Below are 26,020 nucleotides of genomic sequence, written 5' to 3' on the forward strand. Positions count from 1 at the left end.
TTATAGGCCTGTGTGATATTAAAGAAAATGATGTTGTCGGTCGTCTAGGACAAACATGCTTGATAAGGATGGAAAGTTATTTCTGAGCTTGCATACGAGGAGGTTTTTAAGAGGTTTTGTTGGGAGCATCATAAGTGGAATCTCTTTTTCTGTGAAGTAGTGAGCTATGATTTCTGATATAAAAAGGAAAATATATTTCAATCTGAGGCTTGACAGTAATATCTACTGGTGATATAAAACGCAGCCCCACGGTAACGTTATTGAAAACAGAGGATATAGCAGAGGAAATAAGAGGTGTATATGACTCTGAAACTTATGTTCAACAAATGTAAGATCAAGAACTGCAATTCAAAATATTCTATATATTCCTTGACTCATTATTAGTCAAGAATAGTGAATGAAAGGCCCAAATCGGAGTTGTCTGAGAAAGTTCATATTATCAGCATTTTTTATTAACGGGAGAAACCAAAGGCTTTTTTAGGGATCTTACTAAAGATTCAATTTCATGGTTAATTTAAGCTGATCTAAGACCAGCCCGGTGCTGAAAAGGGGGTCTAGCTTTCACCTTATTTCTGCTGCTTCCCTTCTTTCACCCAAGTAAATCAGTTTAATGTTAAGACATTACCAGTTTTCAGTAACATCAGTGAGCTGATCTGCTCACCCAGTGACTACACTGTCACTAGAGCTCATGCGAGGGAGGGGGCAGGAATGAGCAGTTGTGGGTGGGAGGGAGAGAGGGAAGACTGGACTGTCCTTTCCAGAGCAGCGCAGTTTTGGATCAGCTTAAACCAGGCATGAAACAGTATTAGAGAATCAAAGCTGGAGTCAAATGTAGGTGCTCTGAACAATGCTTAGAAGTCTCTATGTCTCCTAGGCACTATATGTATCTCTCCACTCTTCAGCACTTTTACAATAAGGGGAAAATATTTTTTGCATACAACTGAGCCGTGATCAAAACTCCTCCAGGAATGACAATCTTTCGTGAAAAATTTGACCTTTTGCCACAGATTTTCTTCTACATTTTTCTTTCAGGTCAGTCCTTACATTCCACAGAAATGCATACATATTTCACATTAATTACATACTTAACTTTGTTGGTGATTCAAGGTCTGAAGCAACTTTTCACTTAAGTTGAATTTCCTCTATCTGTAATTTATTTGTAGATTTAGCAAAACAGAGTATCTAAAGAATTTAGTTTGTTTTCTGTTTCTAAAAGTATTACACAAAACCCATCGAGTTGTTTGTATCATCTCTATGTTCTATTTTTCTTTTCTATTTTGTTGTGGGTTTTTTCTCCATAAATAACTTCCAGCTTGTGCCTTATACAGTGATCATGCAATAGAGTACATTATGTAGCAACTGAAAGCTTGGCAGCATATTGTTGCAAAAACCTCCATAGATATTTGATCATACTTGTTAAAGAAAAAAAAAAGTCCTGCACACATTTTCTGTGTTAAACTATCAGCAACGTAAATTTATCAACATTCATATTTGCTGAATTTCAGAGGTGCGAGTTTAAGGTCATAGAATTAGAATTTTAGACCTTTGATTATTTTATATAAAAACTGCTAGCATGCTCCTCTAATCTGATAACCCTTATAATGTGCGATTTATCATGCTTGCTCAGCTAAGCAAATCAGCTCACATTTTAAATATCTAAAAATGGTATTTGTGCAAATTGCTTGTGATCCATGAGTGAATTAAAAAATGTGTTGAATGCATTCTCGTTGTAGATAATTTTGGAGGAAACTGTGATCTGTTGCAAATAAATCTCAAGCAGAAGAATGGTTATATTTGTCAGATAAAATATTCATTGTAAATTGTATGTTTATCTCCAGCAAAGACAGTGACTAGTGAGCTTATTTTAGCTTAGATTTATACATGCCAGTGAGAAAAAGATTGTCCTTTTAAACATATTTTATTGGCTTTGATTTGCTCTCTAAATTCCTTTTACCCCCTTTTTTCTTCTTCATTTATTGCTACCTTTCTATTATTTAATTGTCAAGATCTGAAATATGTTGCCCATAGTTTGTATTTTATATCAGCATGTCATATTTCATATCAACATTGTATTTTGTTTATATTTTATATTGACACATCATATCCCTAGGTAGATTTCATGAGAACCCTGAAATCATAAAAAAGGCTTTCTAAAGAAACAGGAAACGAAATGAACAGAGACTTGAGAAGAGCTAACAAATGCTTCTCTTGCAGTGATTGCCCTTAAAATTGTGTAACAGATCCATTGCTTCAGGACACAACGTGCTGAACAGATCTGTTCTAATGACAGGAGTGTACACGGTATCTTTTCTATTTTAGGAATCCATGCAACATGGTAATTTGGACTAACATTCTTAAGGACATTTTTCATATTTCAAAATGTATGTAAAACTGAACCTTAAAAAAAGACATGTCAAGGAATCGAATAGAGCATGCAACTCTAAACTAAATGCACAATTATGAAGAAAGATATAATAAAATATGGAAGTGCTGAAATAATTCAAATTTACATCAAAATGTATTAAATCTGCAAATATATTCCACACTTCAGTGGAAGTAAGACCGTTCTGAGTTCTGTGAAAATTCAGAACTAGTATGGAGCAAAAACAGAAAAATAAGGTCCTACTGGTCCTGAGCTGAGACTAGGACAGCTGCAGCTCTTGCTTTACCTTTGCTGTTCGTGCTCTATTAGTGGGCCTGGCAATACAAAAGAGACTGTTAGAGACTGATTCATAGCCTCTGCCCTGTTTTATTCAGGAGCAGACATCCTTCAGAACATCCTGTATCCCATGTCCAGAGGCCCATCTTAATCCTTAAAAGTCTCCTGTTCAGGAAAGTTAACTCTAAGTCTGTGCTTAATCCCTTTCCTGAATGAAAGCCTAGAGACTCCAGTTTGTTACTGCAATTTGCTACTTTGTGATGTATTTTGTGGGCACAGCAATCTTTATCAAATTAGAAAATCAGTCCACCTTGATTCCTTATCCTTTTTAATAATTGATATTCTAAACTAGCACTTTTATAATCCTACATAAACTCTGAAGATTTCTTATTGGAGGTACAAAATAGACAGGTACAAAATAGACCTTCAGAAAGATATGAGAAAGGAAACAGCCTAACAGTTTGCTCACTGAAAGTTTGTTGATTCTGCTCTGACATTCCCCAGAGATAATGAGACATGACTACCCACCTATTTTTCATAACATTTGTTATTACTGGGGTCAAAGTAGTTTTTCTGGTACATACAGTGCATATTTGTATGAAATCAGTAGTTACTGTAAAAAGACTTTTAATTTTTAAAGGAACATTGTCATTTTCATGTAATATTTGAGCCACTATTTTAGACAAGAATAATCTTTTATATATCCAATAAAATGAGCTTAATCACCTAGAAATTATGATATGTGATAGGATGTAGAATAGCTATCCCATGATAGATAATTCTGTGCTGTTTAAGCAAAATAAAAGTTTACCTAAATATAAAAAAATGTGATAAAATAATATCGTTGGTCTTAGAGATTCTGATCACTTTATTGCCCTTGATCTTTTAAAATTTGGCAAGAATCAAATCCTTTCAACAGTATATGAGGAACATACTCTCTTTTTAGGGAGATTCTCATCTGTCAAACTTTGTAAAAAGCAACAAATTATCTTACGCTATCCAAAGAATCTTTTATTAAATTTGTCTCTTTTCTCTTTACTCAAATTTGAGGAATATTTCTAGAGGCCTACATTTCGTAGAGTTGACATGCCAAAAGTTCACTGACTACACTGTCATCTTCACAATAGCTTTGTTTGCTAGTTAGTTGTTTCTGAGTGCACTTGTTTAAAAGGATTTTGAAGCTGCTGATGTGTTGTATTTAGTTCTTTTGAAACGCTGAAAACAGTGTCTTATTATGTTTAGCTTTTAGCTTATCTTTGTCCCCAGTTCTAATTGTTTCATTTACCCATGCACTTTTAAGGTGGACAGCAGGAAAATCCTCTGTTCTCAAATTACCTGAAGATTATCCTTCAGTCACCTGTCATTACCTTGATTTAGTTTTTAAATGGCTTTTTCAATGAAACTAAAAGGCAGATAAAAAGTGCAGCTTTGAGGTTGAAGCACTCAGATGGAACTTAGGAGTTCAGGGCTTTGCCGAGGATTCCATATCCGGCCTTGGGCAGGACCCTCATCCTTCTTTCATCCAAGTTTCTTTTCTGCAAAATGGAGAAAATAGCCCATCTCTTCTTGATCGTCTTTGCACGTTACTGGAATTTTAAGCAATTAGGATCAAAAACTTTCCCTAATTTTATAATAAAGACCATAATTTGGTAAGATATTTAACAGGTTCATGATTTTAAGAATAAGAGTCATCCCACTGAGAAGTTCTATATATGACCTGTCCTTTCAAAGGCATTAGGATTATTGACAAAGTATGCAGCTTATTATAGCACTTCTGTGATTAGAATGTTACTAAATTACTCTTTAGCTCCTGTTTTTCAGAAAGCCTTACAGGCAGCTCCTAGCTTAGCCAGGCTGCTAAATGACTAAGAACAAAATGAATAAACTTCATTTCATTGTGCACCATGGCGTTCTGAATTCAGGCTGAAGGTTAGATCTGTTCTAGCACATCTGTTTATGAGCGTGACAGTGATACATGTTTATCTCTAAATATCAGGTGTACTTTTCTTCAGCTGTCAGTTACACTTTAATTCTATTGTAAAAGGATTTAGTAGTTTGTTACTGTTAAAAGCAGTTTGGAAGGGATATGGTTGCCCTTGGCTGAGTTTTGCATTTTATATTTAGCTGAGATTTTGGGGAGGGGGGAGTTCCCCCTCAGGAGGCCATTTTCCAAAGAACGAGTATGCAGGTATTTGCTACATCTGCAATACAAGAACTTTACTCTAGAGGAAGAGTATTTAAAGTAAAAAGAACATCTTCCTTTTTCATAGAGATGAATTACCTGTATCTATTGCTTTGAAATTATGTATTTCAGTTTTGAAAATATGCACTGTTTGCATTTGTATCATGATTCAGTTAGACCCGATCTTTCTCCTACTCACATTGGTTGTAAAGCCTCTATAATAGAAAAGAACTGTAGCTGATTCTGATAAAAGATATGGTCTCTGAGTTTGTATGTGTACATATAACATGCACGCATTTCCAAGCAATGAATAATGAGAAAAACACTCAAAAGATGTTCTCTAAGTCTCTTGCTTTCTAATATTTTGTGGTGTTGGTAGATGGAGACTTCTCAGTCTTTGAATATTTAAAGCAATAATAATATGCGTCACCATCGGTCAGTATTAAGCTGACAGCAGTTATGAATATAACCTTCCCACTGGGCAGTCATTAACAAGTTGTTCTCTCTGATTCCTGTCTAAATATCTAGGTTAGATTCTTAATAAAAATTCTGTGAACTTTAGTTGAAACAAAAATAACAAAACTATATTAAGTTTGTTACAGTCATTTCTAAATCCAGTTGACCTTGTCCCATTTTTAGCTTTGTTTCCTTTTTCTGTGAGGCTTCTGGGAACCTTTTTGAAAAGAAATCTGCTCACAAGGTCAAATCCTGAATTTCTTACTATGGCAAAACTTCTATTTAGTTTTCCTGGGAAAGACTTGAAAACAGTGTCTTTGCACTCCTCATTTCTTCTGACTCAGAGCTGAACTACAACAGCTAAGGTAATGCGAACCTACAACAAATTAGGATATAACAAATAAATAAATTTGTGCCCATCTTAGATTCATAATTGTGGGGAAAAAAATCAGATTTTTTTACCAGGGACATAGTTAAAGATACAGATGGTACTATCCTCAGTGTCTTTAAAATAAAAGATGAATAACTCCCAAGTATCCAGTCATCCACCTTCAGAGTTATTTTTCCTTGTTCATAATGAACACTTACTTTATATTTTTACCAGCAAATCTGTAGCTCTCTGGATCAGATGGGAAGTCCGGGAAAAACTGAAGCCAACCTCACATGTTTTATTTCTAATACAGCAATATAAATCCAATCCATATTACTGAATACAAATCAGCACGTGCTATCCAGCAAAATGGGGACCATCTCTTATAATTACTCTGCCTAGCTAATGTAGTTATCTGCCACTGTCATTTAAAATTCACATTACTTGCTCTTCAAACACAGAAGAGTGTTAATACTAAATAATGATTATACATTCAAAATTAAGAATTTGGAATTTTTAAAGATGGGAATGAATAAAAAAGAAAAAGTAAACTAAGTATTCTTGAAAAAGCTAATATTAGCTTCAGGAAAGTATTTCCAATTCAGACCTTATGTCAAGGACTAGACTATGCCTTTAAAATGCAAGTATAGAACGTTTTTTCCTCATTTTCTTCCTGAGGTGGGAGGGGCAGAAGGAGGTAGTGCACATGCTGCTTCTTTGCTCCTTAGTTTCAACTTTCAATATTTCACTGGGCTGTAAAGCAAGATGAACACAGGTACCTGTTTCATCTTCGCTCCTGTGTGCCCTGCAGTGGCACCAGGTAATACCTATATTACCTACCTGGTAACATTGAGAAAATCATTGTTTTTTCTTGATTGCTCAGTTTCTTGATTAATCAAAAGGGATCACTATTCTGACCTTCTTCGTAAAAAGTGCTTTACAATTATAAATAAAAATGCTACATTGTTTATCTTCATTAATAATAGAAATGATAGGAAACAATTGCAGGATTGTGGTAACTGTTAGAGCAGGTTTGCTTTTAAATAACAGTCGCTGACAGTCTGTTCAATGATGATCCAGTATGTACTAGCAAAGTTTAAATTTTCTGTTCCCGTTTCTCATTTACGCTAACAATTTATATTCTGCTCTGAGAACCTAAAGAATCTCAAAACTTAAACCTCAGAAGTGTCATAGATCATGGCCTGTCTAGGGATGTAATATACATGTATTGTAAAACAGTAGTAAAAAACTGGAAGGCATAATTTGCAAGCCCCCTCTGCACTGTAAGCGTTTCATATGCAGAAGACAGACATCCAGCTGATAATTTCCACATAAAATTGTTCTAATCACATAAGTGATCACAACAGCCAAATGCAGACATTTATATATGCAGCCCTGTGCCCTAATTGCCCTCCAATACTGCATTCATGCAATGAATTGCTAAGCATCAAACCCTGCTCCTCTCTATACTTAGAGTATACTCAGTATACTGGATAAATGTCAACAGCCTGACCAAGTAATAGCAAATGAAGCACTGCAATGGAGACCAGAGCTACAGTGACCTCCACAGTGTCAGAGTCAGACTGTGTACAAATTTGCTGTCAGCCCCATAACCTTTTCCCAAGTCAGTTGCATGCTACGGTACAAAAAACAATGTTGAGGATTGCATAATGCATATATACTATGAAATCCATACGCTGCATACCCTTTCCCTACGTCACGTTGTTTTCACCAGGCGAGAGTCCCCAAGACCACAGCGGGAAGTGTAAGGTTTTGCATTCTGCTGACTTTACTCACAGTTATGAACTCTGATTAATAGGAATAGCCATAGCATTAAGGGAAGGAGGATCTGTGGGCCAGTATATCCTGACCATTTATTTTGATGAAGGAAATACATACTATTTTTTTCTTCTAATAGGATAGCGGTTCATATTGTATGAGAATACCAGCAGATAAGACACCGGATGTTATTCCCACTGAAATAAATGTTAATACTCCCAGGAGGAGAGCAGTTGCTAAGAACTTGTGAAACAGGTGCTGAGAGAAGTATAGCCAAATTTGGAAGAGATTTTTGGATCCCACCCACACGACAGCGGATGCAGAATTAATTTCAGACTATTTAGGCATTCATGTTGTGGAAACAACATACAACAAATTAATTTGAGAGGACAATCTAAAGAGAAATGGATATACAGTCACAAAAATATGTGAGCAGTTTCATAGGATGACACATTACGTAGATGAACAACAAATCACCATATTTAGCATGTAAAATTCTACGTTACTTTTTATGTCCAACAAAACATGTGCCATAAAAATGCTGATATACTTACAGTTTTTAAAAATTTATCTTCCTGAGCAGCCAACAATATGCAGAGAGGTTCTTTCCAAGAGCATCACACATTCTAACATCCTTTAGAGAATGGTAATTCATCAAACATTGCATTAGTCACAGGTAAATTGTATGTTATATTAACTGAAGTAGTAGATCACAAAGGAATCAGATACATTTGATTTCAAATCAAAACGCTCTAAAAAGAATATAAAAGTAGAAAAATGAAAAAATGCCATGATTAAAGTAAATTTGACCTCCCTGAGCATATGTTATGAATCAGTCTTGTTCTACAGTGCCCAAAAGCTTCTGGCAAAGTAAAGCTTGTGCAGGTCCTGCTTTGGTACAGAAAAATAAAACAAAATATTAGTTTTCTTTCTGAACCTTTTACTTCATCCACCATCAATCTCTCGCTGTAAATGACAGAATGGATTACTTCCTTACGGAAGTAAAGCTGTATCAAAAATGAGGTGCACAAATTAGCGAAACAGAAGTGACGTGAAGCGTGGTGCACACAAAATTAATGCCAGTTAGTTGAAGAGCTTAGTCAGGTAAGTACAAATGGGAAGTGTTGAGTCGTTTATCAGTAAGCCCTCAACAAACTCTACTGGGCATGTACAAAGGATGATCTTAAAGGTTTACAATTCAACCAGTTCGACCTTCATATTCCTCAGATCGGTACATTCACCTGTCTTATTCCAGGACTGTTTTTGCTGCCTTTCAAAATACTCTCATGGAGGTGGTAGCACTTTACAGTACATTGATTTTTTGAGAAGAGGTAGATGACTGACATTTGTGAAGTTTTCTTTTTTCTTGGTCCTTTAATTTGTCATTTAAATTTCTTTTGAATAGAAATTAACAGAAGTGCAGACATTTTCAGTTCAGACTGTTGAAATAAGCAACTGAAAGTGGATACTCGTAATGAAAAGCACTAGGACACCTTGCCTTGAGTACTACTACCAATTCCACCTAAAATACCTAAATTTCCACCTAAATTTCACCGTTATTTACTCTGCTCCATAATGAGGAAATATGTAGGTACGAAGACTGTTAAATGTATGGAATAGGTTATAATCCATTCTCAATTGCTAAGTATTAATGCAATTTATTAAAAAAAAAAAAAGAGATCAAATTGCTCCCAGAATAACTTAACCAAAGTCAATTGTAGTGATCACTTTGGCTCAATACGCTTACTATTATTTTAGCAATATTAGATAATAGAGCCTTTTTGAAGATGTAGATCTGGAGGACGGAAAGAAAGAAGGAAGAGCACAAAGTCTGTCACTGTGAATTCTTCCTTTCCATCTTCTGGCTCATTTGATCTTAGGGAGTGCATTCCCCAGGAATGAAATAAGACCATCCCCTATTTCGTTTGCCAGAGGGCACAGGGAAGAACCAAGCCAAGGTATATTCTCCTTCTGCTCTGGCTCACAAAGCCAGTCTTACTTCTTGGGAGAGTCACCTGCTCCCAGAGGCATGTAGCAGTATCATAAATATTTCAGATGCGGCTTGTACGTGGGAAAGCTCCAGGAGGCATTGGGTGTCACTGGAACAGGATGCCTCTCGCACGCCCCGGAAGTTGTGAGGTTATGTAGTAATGCATAGTTGTGCTTAAAGGGATAACTGAGCTTTCTGTGTTGTTTATTAAAACTCAGATTACTTCTTACTCCTTTTAAATCTTTGTGGTTTCTTATTAACTGTTCCTTTAGCATATTATCAAAGTCTGATGCTACAAAGTCCAGCCTGTGCATTCCTTTACTTTTAGCCTGGATTCCCCTGGAAAGTGGCTTGTAACTATAGCATTTGTAAGCTTTTGTGTTACCTACATGCCAGTCCCTGGTAAACCTCTTGGCAACTTTTATCTGAATTCAAAAGAGAGCTAGAGGATGTATCTGCATTCATTTTCTACAAATCTCTTGAAAATAAGTGACCAGCGAGAGGATGGAGACCCAGTCAATGCCCCCACGGCAGTAAAGGCTGCAGTGTGCATGCAGCCATTACTAGGCATAACAGAATCAATGTGGAAATTCGCCCTCAAATACAAATCATAGAAAATTAGGCATCATTAATTCCACTGTGCATAAAACTACTTGTCTTAGATGATCTATACTGGATATTCAGATAGTAATAATATCTTTACAAATTTATAGAGCATTAACACTTTTGTACACTAATGTATCTAAACAGCAAGATATATTGATTGCCTGACCCAGCTCCCATCACCATCAAAAAATCTTTCCACTGACTTAAGTAGGAGTTGGACTAGAGCCATGCATAGCATTATTCATCATAAACATTTACAAAAGCAATATTAAAATATAATTTATTCTGTAGAAGTTTCAAAAGCAGAAACAAAAGAGACATTTTAATCCAGTTTAAATGCTATGGTAGATTTCTTTTGTTCAAACAGCAGCATAAAGGGAAAACATAAATGAGTGTACCATAAGTGCCAGGAATGTTCACTTCCTTCACTACTCCTGCAAGATTATTATATTTTGGAAATGAAACTTTCCATTATGCTAGTTCTCGTTCAGTCACACTCTGCTTACAGAGGTGGTTTTCACTGAAGTACAAGATGTCCAAAGTTATTCTGTTAGATGGAAAATTAATGTATATGAGGTATGGAATTCCATGACTCCCTTTTTAAAACATCTATATATATGAGCATGAAAATTTTCAGAGGACTTGGCTTTCATAGATTCATGGAAGTCCTACAGAGGCTTTAGTAAATGCCTCCAAAGAGGAAATATTTCATATCCTCCAGTAGCCTGCTATTCCACACATAAGAGCATTCATATGCTTTTGAACCTATGTTAAAGCTCAGCTAAGAAACCACTAACTGTCCAAATTAGTTCTCTATAGGAAAATCCTGCATGGGGAAATGGAAATTCCATGGTATGCTCCTTGCAGAGTTTCCGCTGTATTGTTCTTTTAGGGAGTAAAGAGGGGTTGTGTTCCCACAGAATGAGCAGTGGTTTCCGTCCAGGTGGCTATCATGGGATTCACTGGGGTCTGGGATCAATCACACAGAACTTCTGCGTCTTCAGATTGCATTTTGGGTTCACATCTCCCAGAGAACTCTGTTACTGAGGACTCCCTCAGTACCTGCTACTGAACCAGAAGCAAAGCTTGGGAGGTCATAGAAATTTATGTAGTTTAAATGTGCTAAGGGCTAAGTTAGTGTCAGTTAAGAACTTTGGCTGGGAGGCTTAAGTCTCTGGTTTTGCCTCTCCACAGCAAATCCTCAATCTTAGGAAAGAGCTTCCAAAAATAGGAGGAATGTTCCTGAAAAGGAAGCACTGTTTCCATCTATAGAACTCATGTTGGGGTTATGCCTTTTGCTACTGGAAACCATTTGGGCTGTTGAAGCTGCTGATCATTGTGTCAATATGTATGTGTGCTTACCAAATACTTTTAAGGAAAAGTGAAAGAGGCTTAAATATAAACTATGCCTACAGGAGTAGTTTCCAGTCTGGGAATGTGCCCTGGCTGCATCCTGAAGGAATAGCAGGGTGAGTGTGTAAGTGACACCTTCTTTCCCATATTCCTACTCTTGCTCCCAAGAAAGAAAGCCCTGGCATAGGCCAGACAGAACCATGGCATGCTCCATCACATCCCCTGAACTGGATAATCACAGGTACCTGGCAGAATACAAGTAAGCCTTGACAGAGCCTAAATGACTTGGAAGACTAGGTCCTGATTTTAAGTAAATAAAAGTAGTTAGGAGTGTACTCAAAGGACCTTAATCAGCTTTACACACTCAAAAAAATCTACACTGTGTCTTGTTCAAGCCACAAGGGATGTAGGTTCCTCAGTAGGATTACCACTTCTGAACACAGAGTGCTTAAGCACCTTAATTAACCAGGGCACTTCAGTTCTTACATATCATTTAATTGCTAGTGTACTTTTTTCAGTTCCCTACTGAATGAAATTATGATTGAATTGCCTGGGATATAACTATAGTTTGTGAATTCTCAGACGATAGAAATCTTAAGATCCAGGTCTGTTTCCATTCATGACAGTATCAATTTTAGTGTTAAATGAGAGCAATAGCAAGGTATATCCTTAACGAAGCAGTAAAAAAGCGGACTGAAACAGGCAGCTGCAATTTTATTTCTTCTGCAAAGATGGACCATTGATAAAGGATCTATTGTTTCTCAAAGCTAGAGATGCTGTTGCCAATTTTAAGGGAACACATAGTCAGTTCTAGTGTAGCTACTTACTAATTAGTGCTTATGTTCCTTAACAGATCTTTTCTTCATAAAGTTAAATTATAAACTGAAGGCTTATAAACTGTCAGGTACTGACTTCTTCTGGTTTCAGCTTGGATAATACATCTACTTTTTACACACATTTTACTAAAATCAGTAGGTGAAATCCTTGTTTCTTACCTGTTTTTCACTTACATACAGCATTCAGTTGTATGAAGTATTTTCAGATGATGATTTCTTTAGTAAAGCGTATGTCTGAAATTCTTCCAGGTTCACAACATATAGCATTTAACTTCATTATCCTTAAAATTGAACATTAAAACACTTTCCATAAACTTTTATAGGTTACTGTAGTAACTGTGTTTGAAAGAAGGAAGGAAAATGTCACAACGTTGATATTTACGTTTACTTCTTGAAGTAAAACCAAACTTGTTTTTTTCACATTATCCAGACGAGCTTAGCTTGCTAAATGGCATTTGTCAAATGATATCTGGAAAAGTGAAGGTAAGATACTTTGCTTAAAATTCAGATACTGGAGATATCTACGCTAACAGAAACATTAACTGGTTGCTAATTTTGCTGAGTGGCCCATTTAGAAAAAGAGAGATACAGAGAAAATATGGTGGTTGGTGGCCGGCAAAGGGGTGAAACATCTAGGCTCACACGTGAAGCCTTAATACAAAGTGGAACATCTCCATTTGGAGAGACAGAAGAGGATCTACCCAGAGTAATCTGTCCCACATTGCAGAAGCACTATTCAAGAAGGAGAATAACACAGGTTCAAGTCCTCTCAGGTAGAGAAAGGATCTCATCACCATCTCTCCCCCTTCCTGGGCTTTCTGATAGGAAGAGAAGCACAGTCAGTAATATCACTAGGAATCTAATCCTTCATTTCCTTGACGATTATCAGTGTACTTGAAAACTGAAATGCTTTGGAAATGGCAAACTGTTAGACTCAACAGTTCTAAGACACGTCAGCTTTTGGGGATTCAAAAAAAGATTTCTTCAGTCTGGAAGAATTGGGTTCTCTTTCATTTTCTGGATTTTAAACTTGGTGAGAAGAAATAAAAATGTTCTAATAGCTTCAAATCAACCTGAATTTATTATTTATTTTGTTTGTTTGACAGCTGAACAAAAGAAAAATCACATTTTTTGCACGCCAAACTAAAATTCTTTGCATAATGCAGCTGAAATGAGTGTCACCCGTCAGAGAAAACGTCTTTCAGATTGTGTTGAATAATTCATTTTCTGTTTTCGGACTGAATTTCCTAACAGTTGGTTTAATGTTACTGTTCTGACTTGTCAAGAATCCGTGTGATCATATAATGCACATTTGGATACATGTAAGGATATTCAGCTTTGTCATTTGCATTTCTGTGAGTATGAAAATTGTTTCAGTATCCTTTAGATTTCCAGCTGACATTTGCTGATGTAGGTGAATGGTCACTGAGGCACAATATTATCATTGCTGCCATACCTCCCATATCTTAGAAGAATGTTATTGTTGCATTTGCTGCTGTTCGCTATTGTGTAAAATTGAAAGACTTAAACTAAAAATGTCATCTGTTGAGCACAAATGCTTTTATTTCCAAGAATCTGGATAATTTAATTATATCATCTACTACAAAATGTGCTTCACACCGAAAGCAACATTTGAACAAATTATTTCAATTAATACTAAATTTTAATGAATGCTGTAAGACTTCTGTTTTCTTCCAAACTGAATATATTATCTTTCACTGATGTGATAGGGGTAAATTGATGCAAAAAGAGGATCTAGTCTGTTCACTGCTACTTTCATCAACTGGCAACATTCATTCTCGATTTTTCTGTCCGTTATGCATTTGGTGGCAGAGGATGTTACATATCAGACTGCATCTTCAGTCTCTCTTCTGAGCTATTGTGCTTTCTTCCTTTACTGCCTATGTCCTTTGTCTGTTACTTCAGTTCCTCTGTTAAGATTACACTCACTGTTTTGTGAAAGGACAGTAAAATCCTTGTACTTTGCAAAGACTGCATGTAGAGTCTGGGCTAGGTTTCCATCTCCAGATGAAACTGCAGAACCAAAAACGTTCACCTAAATAAATGCTTTTTTCTTTGCCTTCTGAGGCTAGCAAAACTTATGATCTGTCAAAATTGTAAAGGAAATTAATTTCAAAGATACGAAGGTGTAGGAGAAACTCAGTTGCCCTAGAGAATTTATCCTGGGGCTGCTAGTGAAAGTGCTTGGGACAGTCATAGCTGATGTGGTGATGTACAGAGCCAACTCCTCAAATAATTGCCAAAATCTTTGGGGGAACTTAAATAAAACATAGCAGGGGAAACTCAATCAAGAACTGAGCTATCTTAGATATTCAAAATATGGAAATATTTGCCTTTTTTTCCCCCCAGGCTCAATATAAATTCAATTTCATAGGACTGTCTGAACATAGATTATTACAGATCAATGAAATCTGTAGAAATTGGTGATTTTTAATCTTGCCTACCATAAACTTCTCCATAACTGTCCACATTAAAAAAAAAAAAATAGAGAGAGAGATTCAAGCCATGACACTAAGGAAGGCTGAGGATGCTGCAGGGACAATATTGACACAGGTTTCTTAGGGCTGCAAAGGCAGCTTACAAATAGCTCCCCTAAACGGACAAACGTCCTTTGCTTTTGAAAGCATATTCTCCCAGGCTGTAGACGTACTTTGTCCATATTCAGTGAGGCTCCCCTCAGAACACAGGGAAGCTCCATCTAATTAAAGATTCGCATGTGTTTTCCCCAAAAGATCTCAGTTCTTGACAGAGTTAGGGACCAGTGGCACCTTGAATTGTGAAAGCAGATATGCTACCCAAAGGGTGGCACAAAATTACAAGGTACTAATTTCCCTGTCATATCGTCTTGTTCATGCGAGGCAGTGATGACCACCGCACCCTTTGCCCCCACCACTTCCTTTCGTATTCAGTTAGATTCGGCCTAAGCTCTAATTGTATTAAAAGCATTACTAAGTAAAAATTAACATACAATTGTGACAGAAAATAGTTAGTCTGTTTTTGAAGCTCAATATTTTTTAATGGTCCATAGAAATTATCTCCTTTTTCTTATTTTAGGTCAAGTATTTTTTTATTTGTATTTGCTGAGTTTTCTGTCTGTGATATTTGGGGAGTGTATTTTAAGAGTGTAGTTTTTGACCTTCCTATATCCCGAGGGAGGACATGCAAATATATGCAGATTTGGAAACCGCAGTTTGGCTGACATTAATATTGGCCAGTTTGATGTAGATTTTTTAAGATACTAGTAATTTTGTGGCCATTGCTGTTGTTCTAACAGTAGTAAGAAAGAGAAAGGAAAAGTAATGTTCTGTACAAAGCGTAGCTGTGAAAGAAGCAGGAAAACATATCAAAATGCAGTCTTAGGCTTGTCAGAGAATCCTTTCTCTGTGCCCCCTTCCCCAACATAATACTGACGGTCTCTGGATTCTTTTAGGTTTTATCCAGCAGTAAAGGTTATCAATAACCTGTTCCACCTGGTAGAAGTTGCCAGTGCATGGTAGCATCTTCACCCTGATCTGACTCACCTGAAATGCATGCCACAAGTGATGGTACAGCGTCGTCTGCTCTGTCCCCAAATTGTCACCATAGCTCATTTTATAGCCCTGTTGCAATCTCTGTATTGACTGAAGAGAGTCAAAGTTCTGAACATCTGACTCCTCTGATTTGAACTCCAAACAATTTCAGATAGTATGGTTGCAATGTAATCAAGTATTTTCATATCAAATATGAAGTGCTTCACACTGAGGTCTCGGGTACTGAAAAATCAGCCCTGGCTGCTCTGCGTGATAAAATTTCTCTGGGGGCTTAAATACAAAGCCTAAGAAGAATCTGAAAGGAAGAAGCAAGTCAACCCAGTTCCCCAGTGACTATTCTCCCCAGCAGAAGGATTAAATAAAGAAATACATTTTAGAGTGTAAAGGCATATAATTTACACGATAACTGTCAAGTTTAACCTTTAATACGTGTCATGACAATTATGTGGATGAGAATATTGATAGACAAATGTGTAACAGGAAAAGAACAAAGAAAAAATTAACCTCCTTTTAGTTCTCTTAAATCACCATAAACTCAGACTGAAATGTGAGCAAACTGAAGATCTTTGTTATTACCCTTTCTATTATCCTCTCTTCCTAGAGTCTCTTAATATACGGCAACAAAACCCACCGATTTATTCTTACCGACTATTTATTTAAGACCAACCTGCCATACACTAAATATACAGGTGGTGGAGGATGCTCCAGTTATCTAAGACAGACAATAGATAAACAAATGAAAACAGAAGCAAAGATGAAGCAATATCCCTATGGCCGTACAGTAAAACAGTAACTCCAGATGTAATTCTGCTCTCTCAGGCTGCCACTCAAGAGATCCAACAGATAGGATAGCCAACCATATCTAAGATATAGATAGGCGAAAAAAGGATCCTGTAGAACCTCTTCAGCTCTATCTGAAGAGCCGAGAGATTTCTGAGCAACTAGTATTGACCGGTAACAAAGTTCAGCTCTGATAGTTCTTAATGTAAGAAACAATGTTAATAAGTACAATTTAGTCCAGATCTGAGAATTGCAAATACCCTGATAATATTCATAATGTTGACTCTTCCTGAGTAAACAGTCTTATGTCCTATTTATTCTATAATATCGTCATGGTTACGGTCTGGCTAAATAATTCATACATATGTAAACAAACATTCCAAGACCAATTAGCTACAGAATGAAAATGAGCACTGCAGCCTTACATATTAGTTCTGCGACTACAAACAGTAAAGCTTATGTTGTGTTAAAGTTCAGGGAAAAAAAAGAGAAATCAAAATCATAATTGATTAAAGACATGTGTATTTCACCTAGGTAATTATTTGATAGAACTTGATGAAGTTAATTAGAGTATTTCTATCAGCTTCAGTATGCATTCAGTCCTCCATTTATGTGCATAAAGTTTTTCTAATGGAAAGTTAACTTTAGTGATTTTTATGAGGAAGTCGAAATGGGAATTTTTCTATTATGTTCATCAGATAGCCATAGTTAAACCAATACCCTTTTCTCACTCTTCAACCTAAGCTTTAAATCTCACTTATTAAAAATTGCATTGAAATAGCAAAAAGACAAAGTATGGAATATAAAATAAGATGTCTATTTGAATTATTCATGGTGATGTGAGGAAAAATTAATTGATACAGAGAGAATAATAGATGTCCAAGGAGTATTCCTTTTGATAATTTTCACTTTCTTTGCCTATTTTGTGAAAGAATAAAATAAAAAATCTAAATTACTTTGAGCTCTCTCCTGCACCAACACATTTTTTCTTTGTTGCATTTTCTCTGCTCAGTCAGACTGAACCCACAGATATCAGTGACAAATCTGCCCTGGCTTATCCATTACTACAAAGAAAAACAAAACAAAACAAAACAGACTTTCCTAATACCCTAGAAGCTTGGAGAGACAATTTCCTACTCTAAGAGGAAAAATACCAGCTTTCACTGCTTCTAAGTGCTATCTAAAATTCCTGTGCAGCTTGTTCCCTTTTATGACAAGGCCAAAAACTCCAATACAGAAGAGCTACTGAATGCTATCTCCTGCTACTGAGATAGAGACTAAGACTTTAGAAAGGTCTCCTGATATGTTTGTTAACGGTAACTATTGAATAGATGCATAATTCAGTAGGAATTTTTATACCAAATTAAAATGTTTCATGATATCTTCCCTACAATGAGCAAAATAATGCCCTAACCTTCTCTGCCACAGGTGGGAGAGGCATTTGAAATTTGGATCGGAAAGATAAGAGATCCAAACACTGCTGCGGATTTTGTAATCATTGCCTAGCTGACACTGTAAGAACGTACATAAAAGCTGATCACCCATAAACCATGGTAAGAGCCCCAGAAGAAATTCTTCATTTATTTGTCACTCATTTTCTTTTCCTGCCGAACAACGTGTATGTGTCTATGACCGCGTTCAGCCCACAGAAGTTCCGAGTTTGCGGCAGCCCTGGCCCGCGGAGGCTGGCGCTCCCGCAGAAGTTATAAAGATTCAGCCTTTCGGTTCCGGAGGTCGCTCGCCAAAATAACAGTTGTAACAACTTCAGCTGAAACAGAAAACCTCGACAGAATTAAGGGAAAATGTCTTTGCCAATATATGGAAGGCTGATGTGTTGATCAGTTGACGCCACATGTTAGAAACATAGCAGACCGTTACCGAAGTTTTCTACGTCACAGTGGAAGTTCAAACTTGAGGTTTACATTCCCTTTTGGTTTCTGGGGGGGAGCGGAAATATTAAGCTTTGTGAAATATTACAGCTCACTATTAATAGCACTGTAGCCAATATGGAGGCAGAAAGGAATGCATAGGCCTTTTTTCTCTTAATTTCTTATTTTTATACCTTTGAATTTTGCAGGATGAAGTGTTTCTTAAGAGATTCAACCTCAACTGTGAGTAAATATGACTTTAATTTAAAAATATATGTTTGTAGAGATAGGAAAGCCTTCCTTTCTTACAAAAGTTAAAAGTTCAAAGATACCATGGAATACTTTGTAGCAGAATTTAAGCAATGCATATGTATAATCATCATTTCTAAGCTTCAGCTGAGGAATTGAGAATACTTTCTTTTTTATTTTAAAAGAGTTTAATTCTTGGTCTGAGTCTCTTCCGAATATGTAAGGGGAACTGTGAACTGTCCTCCTCCTGCTCACGTGCTCAAGTTCTTGAGACAGTATCTGTGGGGAAATATGAGTGGTATCGGTGGTTGTACCCCTCTAAAAAGTGCTAAACAGAGTAGGATGTAAACAGGACTGAAGCAGCACTCTAGTCTCACTCTGATCAAGAGATCTGTCTGGATGCTGAGAAAAACATTTATAATACTCAGGTCAAGATGGTGAAGGTGCTATGCTTTCCCATGATGGATTCTCGCTGAGGCAGTTGTGAAAAGGCTGTACATATCCTGTATCATATTCACAGGAATGATCTGGCTGCTGTTGGCAAATCTAGCAATAAAAATCACCTGTAGAACCAGCTTAACTGGCCAGTAAAAAAAGATTTCACTGCGAGTCTGCATTGCTGCGAAGAAGTAAGCAGACAAAGGATAACAGCAGTTCTTTCCCTTTATTACTAAATAGGAAAACTCTTTAACAGTTTCACTGCAACAGAATAATAGGAGCCCCATAGCAGTGTTTCTGGTAGGATTCAAAGGATGCCTTTTTTTAACTTGTCACCTAAACTCAATGTATCTTCTTTTCTAAAGGAAATTAAACGAAAAAACGTGTGTTTTATAATAAAAATGTAAAAAGGCAAAAATATGTCAACCAAAGCACTGAACAGAACATAGTAATTATCGTAACCACTAGAAAGTATCTCTGATGAATAAACTCACTGTCATCAGTAAAAACATGAAAAAATTTACCTAGTCAACCTGGAGCCTAGTGAACTGGGGGATGAGGTTATAAAAGGCTGTAAGCAGCTGTGGGGAACACACAGCTGGGGGAGAAGCAAGGAGTTTCTGCTTTTATATAATTCCATAGATAAAGAAGGATTTCCTAGAATGGGGGATCTGCTTCAGCTCAAAAGCAATGGTGACCTGAAGATTTCAGGAGAGGAGAATCTTTCTCCATTAAAGGGAATGAGTTAGTAGGCTGTTGACGTTAATTCCCTGTATATTAAGAAGGAAGGACTGAGAGAATAACAGTGATGATGTCTTGTGTTTTTATTGCTAGGAAGCGAGAGAACTTAAAACGTCTAGGAAACTGCTAAAACCTTACAGCTTCCTACCAATAACAAGATGTCATTTCACCTAACTGCCTCCATCCCTTCTGGATGGAGAAAACTTTCCTATCCAGCTTCTCTCTAGCAGTACACATGAATCAAGCCAGCCTCTTTCCCATCTTTCTTATTGCTGAGACTTCTCTGTTGCTCAAGACTTACCACAGTTTCCTTGCACTGTAGGAAACGTTAAGTTTGTGAGACAGAAATGTCTCTGAGGCAGGAGGTGCTGTGTTTTCTTCCTAACTCTGCTGCTGCCCTTGTTACAAGCAAGCTGTCTTGTTTGTGTCCTTAACCACACCTGAGCCCCCACACCTAAGATTCACACTGTTCAAAACACCGGGCATCCAGCAACTTTCATTTTCCTCTTTCAGTCGACCTGGATCAGGAAATCTCCTGAACATGCCTCCCTGCAAACAGAAAGAAAATGAATATGATCTTGCATAATGTTGAGTATCTTCTGATATAGGGTGATAAGTGCATTAACATTTGCATTAACATTTGTTGAAGCCTACCTGTACTCTAGACTTGCAAAATCTCTCAGTCTACTTAGCAATTTATAAGATGAGTCACCATATTCTAATCATTTAAAGGATAATGACAGTCTTAAAGTTAGTAAATAATTCCTGCTAATATACTGAAATCAGTCATGGGAGGCCAACTAATATCACAATACCGAATAAAAAAATATTAAGAGAAAACAAGCAGGGACAGAGTAAGGCCTTAAGTGAAAAATATAATAATCTGGTTTTTACCCTAAGACATTATAAAAACTAACACTAATTAACATGAAAGCTGATCTGTACCAGTCTTTTTCTTGTACTGTAACCACCTCACAATGTGACTTTAGACATACAGACTTTGCAAATGGTATCCAAGCTGTGCAGTGTTCTAACCAATCTGTTAAGAAACAGATCTGTAAATAGTAAGATCGGCTACTTATTATCTATCAAGAGAAACAAAGCCCAAATAATTTATAGAATTACTGTGCTACTTTGGGAAAATGTCTCTGCTTTACTCTCATAAGCAACACTAGCTTGCTAGGGTTGACAAACTAGCAAAATCTGATTTCTTTGATATACTTGGTAGATATCAGAAGCCAAATTTCTTAAATTAGGTGTAGATGAAATTGTAGTAATCAGAACAGGCTTTGACTTTGCCCTAAACATTTTTGCCAAACCACATCATCTGAAGAAATCAAGAAGGTGATAAAAGACATGAATGGGAGCAAGTCAGTAGGGATAGGTGCTTTTATGGCCAGTTACGTTTATCAACGTTTAAATCTAGAAAGTGTTAGGAAAAACAATGAAAATATGATGTGATTTCTTGGAACGAAAGCTCTATCCAGCTTTAATAAAGACATCAAAAATAGCTTTAATTTGTTAGAAGAGTAGAGGCCCATGCTGAGATTGCCTTAGGAACCCCTGGCTTCTATACATTCTGGCAGTCAGAATACAGCCAACACATGAAATGCTGCCTCAAAAAATTATAGGAAACGGCGCTGGGAAACTTATAGGGGTTATATATCCCCTTGTTGTAAAGCAGGATCAGCTATAGTTACCTCTCAATTAATTGCTAATGGATTGTCTGGGTTATGGATTAACCATGTTGTAAATCCAGAGACACCTGAATGGGCCCCGAATGAGCCAGCTCAGTTCTGCAGGCAGAATAGTTGTGTTTGCATGCCGTTTTGCTACACAGACATACCCGCCGGGTTAGTGCTAGTTCAGAGATTCCCCACCCTCTACTGTCAACAGTATCACCAGCTTACTTTCTTCTCCATTATATTCTCATTGTGTGTTCTCAAAGACCAGCTTACACTCATTTTGCACTACCTGTGGGTTTGGGGGCTGAGGTTTTTTTTTCTTTTTCAGGATACTTTTGATAATCCAGAGCTTACTAAGCCCACACGCCTGAATGTACCTGATGAAGAAAAACTTCTCTGACGCAAAAGATATATGTTTTACAGGTATAATCCTCTTAAAAAACAAGAATGGAAATACCTTTATTTTCATTAATTTTGTTGCTGGTAAAAAACTTTCGAAAATATTCCTGGAAAAGATCAATTTATTTAGTGGTCTTTTTACTGTGAATAAGGCTGTAAATCATTCATAATCAGACATCCTTCCTTTTATCACTCGACTCAGCTACAAGTCAGAGGGCAAGCCATTTTACCCCTATTTGAATTGGTTATTGAAGCTCAGTCAAGTTTCCATGAATTTGAACAGAAATAAAGAGTATTTCAGCTGGGGCCTGACTTACCCTAATAAACAGACAGCCACAAGCTTAGTCCTACTAACTTTAGGGCCTCACACTTTTCCTTCAGAGCTCACAAGTGTGTTTGAGAAAAAGAAGTACAATGCCTAGAGCCCCATGAAGATAACTTCCCTTGGACATACCAAGCTAGGGAACAAGCTATGGTAGATTTTGGATCACATTCCAGCATATCTTTCATCCTCCCTAATTTTATTTATTTTATACTATCGTTATTGATACGCAGTAGATTGCAGTGAAATAAACTCACTATTTTCAGTTTTATGTGTTAACATTTAAAAACTTGTCAGTTTGCAACACTATGAAAAAAGATGTAGAGGCTAATCTAATCTACCTACTTTTCTGGTGGCCAGATTTTCCATAATAAAAATGAATATACTCCCTAGACTGATACGCCAATTTAAAATTTTTTTACTTTACTTTTGTAAACTGACAGCAAATTGTCTTTCTTTGTTAACTGTGCTTATTTGTTAAAAAGATTTTCTTCACGCTAGAGAAGCTAAAAGCAACATGACCTTCAGTATGATCAATTTAAAATACAAAATTGCTTTTCTAGACATAGCAGTTATTTCTCCCGACAGGCTCCTGGTGGATAGCCTTAAATAGATATTGACTCCCTAGTTCTTTAAGCTTATAATTTTTAAGATCTATATTCTAAAATGGTTAGATCTGAAAGAAGTCTTAGCTTGAATGCACAGTGATTTCAGTGATTTAGGTACAATGTGAATAAATGCAACTGTAAGTGGCCAGTCCTATTCACTTACAGTTTACAAACTGACTTCTAAATTTGTGAACGAGCATGTAAAAGTAATTTAGTCAAAGTTGCATTTTTAAATTGCATATGCAGTTGCTTTGAGTCCACTAAAAAAGCAGACCCTTTTACTCTATGTTCCATACGAGCAATCTGAGATGTATTAGGAAAAAGTCACAAATAATTCTAATTCTCTGTCAGTTATCCTGGACTTAAATATTCAAATATTGAGCTGTCCCAGGCTAGAGATTCAACAGAGAGGAAAGGCTTAGAGGACTGAGAAACAAACAGTGACTATCCGATGGGATTTTTTTTATTTTGAATTGAAGTAGTTCAAAACAATTCTCAAAAAGGTTCTTTGCTATTAGAATGAATTCTCATATCCAGTTTCCCAGTTTGACACCATTTCCCATTTAAGAATTTTGAAACACCTTGCAGCTGGTAATGTAATAAGCCTATGATATCTCTGTGAAGAAAAGAGGAATTACTCTCTCGTGTTTTAGACTGATTCAGCACTGCTTGTAATAGTGGCAGGTTTCATCTCGATCCTTTTTTTCTGGGAGTAGGGATTGCTCATGTGTATAAGCTGTTTGCGGAAGAGTTGGTGTCAAGAGACTGCTACAAAGGAGACACAAACCATCTTAACAAACTAAAGTATAGAAAAGAAATTCATTGTGCAACAAAGATACAGTGAGGCACAAAAAGTTTGTGTAGAACAGAGGACAACTTTGGTATTAGTCACTAATGTTCCCAAAATTCAGAGATTTTTAAGGAGTTACTGGTATATATCAGTGCAGTAGAAACAAGCTTTTTAATTAAAATGAAGACATTTTGATATTTTACTTACAATTAGAAATAATAAAAAAAAAACCTTTTTGGTACTATAAATATTGTCTTCACCAAGCCTATGTCATAAAACGAAACCTATCTTTCAGTTGTCACTACTGTGAATATTGGACATACCAGAATATCAGATTTACTCTGAACACCTATTTTTCACCTGGGGAGACTTAGCAGTAGCAAGGAGAGTGAGTAGACAACTAAGGAGTTAGTGAAGGGGTAGCAGCCTTCTCATTAGCACTGCCTGGTTTTGCAAAAGCCCTACATTACATGATGACCAAGAAAGCTTGGTGACAGCTCCACTCTCATTACTACTGCAACATCATCCAGCCTAGATGTTGCTTCAGTACATAACTGACATTACAGAAAAACAAGTCCAGGAAATTTCAGCTGCTGCAGTCTGTTTATCAGAAAGGTTTTCTTCCCCCCACATTTGTATTTAGCAGTATTTACTAGCCTCTTTCTAGGGGAAGTTAAGAGCTGGATTTCACTTCAGTAGCTGAGTCTGCTCCTAAGCTATTCGGATTACCCTTAGTAAATCAAGATGCAGCAAGAAGCACTGAAGGATCCTTACAGATAATTTCACTTTCCTTGTAAAGTCATCAAATTTTGGATTTGCTGATTTCCAAGGAACACCTCATCGTCCCTATGGACTATTCCAGGTTTGGAGCAGCAGCATTTTCTACCCTTCCTGTTGAATCTTGTGCCGCTGTGCAACAAAGCAGTTACATTCATTGGGCCAGAAAAGGGAAGTACAAGCACAGGCATGAGTAGTGCATGAGTTTTACCTAAAGGCCAAGGCATGAGGAGACAAGAACCCTAAACTCTGGTCCTCGTTCCATAAACATTTCTGTGTTTTGCTCCCTTACACGAAGCTATTATTGGGCAAACAGTCTATGAAGCGGGGAAATAATCCTATTCACAGCTCAAGCCTCTTTCATTTGGCACTCAGCTCAAAAGTTTGCTCTGTTTTTCTCAGGGCCTTACAACATTCTTATCTAAGCTGTCCGTAGCTTCCCTCTTCATCTGTTTTTGTACTGCTTCTAATGCTTCTTTGTTCCCACACATGCAACAGACACAGTAGGTCCAGTGAATTCTTTGTGAGTGGAGTATCCTGCACATCGGTAAAGTGCGTGACTGGTAGGTCTGGCATGTCTGGGAAACGTTGAACCTACTGGGCACGCAATCTAACGTGTCTGGGATTTCCATGCGGGCTATGTTCATAAATCCTGGAAAAGTGCCTATGTATTTTTCACAGACCAATTCATTTTTCCACACTAATACACTGTAATCAGATCACTTTTCATCTTTTGATAAACTAAACTTACTGAATTCAAGTCTCGCATTATGTACTGTATCGTGCAGCATCCTCTCTAGCACTGAAATCATTTTTCTGATTCCTGATTTTTTCGGGCTTGTGAATATTGCATTAAAAATCCAGCCACAGGAACTGTATGCCCTATTCTAGAAACAATCTCAGCAGTGCTATATGTAGAAGGTAAAATCCCCTTCATAAACCTTGTCAGTGAAACATATGTCCAAAAAGCTGTGTTTGCTGTTCATAGGAAACAGTATGTTTTTACTAACTGCTCTCATCCAAGTCGGAGTGGGTTTTTTGGTGGAAACTTCTGGTGAATCAAAAGTACTCTGACCCCTGCAGGTGCTTCGGGAAACTGACGCCATCGGATTTGGGCTGAAGGAATTGGCATTTTTGAGAAAACAAATCTTAAAAAACTTCTGATCAGTTCAGCGTGTTAATACTAAGGACCTGGGGGTACTGTTAGTTTGCCATAACATTAATAGCTCGAATGCTTGTCTAATATGACCTGAAATGCTTTTCTGACTTACCATCTTCTAGAGTACCAGCATGAACAATATTTTTGTTTGTTCTCAAGTGTATGAATTGCTTTTGTTTACACCAAAACACAATGCCTGATCAGCTTATCCTTTACCTTTTAAATCTGTATGAAAATATGGAACACTGTCAGGTCTAATACTGATGCGCAGTAGATGACTACTTCTGCTTGTCCATTACTTTTTGAGATACGTCAGTTAACTGATCCTAATCCATTCAATCCATCCATGTATGCTGTATTCATAGTGTTTTACCAGAAATATTTTTTTAAACCCCTCCCCAAAAAAACAGACCCGAAACAAA

General features: G+C 36.9%; 1 long non-coding RNA gene across 1 annotated transcript; it reads left to right on the forward strand.

Moving 5' to 3' along the window:
* The first annotated feature begins 738 nt into the window (after positions 1-738).
* LOC138066588 (uncharacterized) lies at positions 739-22,654 on the forward strand. The gene is made up of 4 exons (XR_011139903.1): positions 739-1,032; positions 17,991-18,115; positions 18,640-18,673; positions 21,872-22,654. It is a non-coding gene; the product is annotated as an uncharacterized lncRNA (long non-coding RNA).
* Positions 22,655-26,020: the final 3,366 nt, after the last annotated feature.

Source organism: Struthio camelus, chromosome 3 (genome assembly GCF_040807025.1).
Source record: "Struthio camelus isolate bStrCam1 chromosome 3, bStrCam1.hap1, whole genome shotgun sequence".
NCBI lineage: Eukaryota > Metazoa > Chordata > Aves > Struthioniformes > Struthionidae > Struthio > Struthio camelus.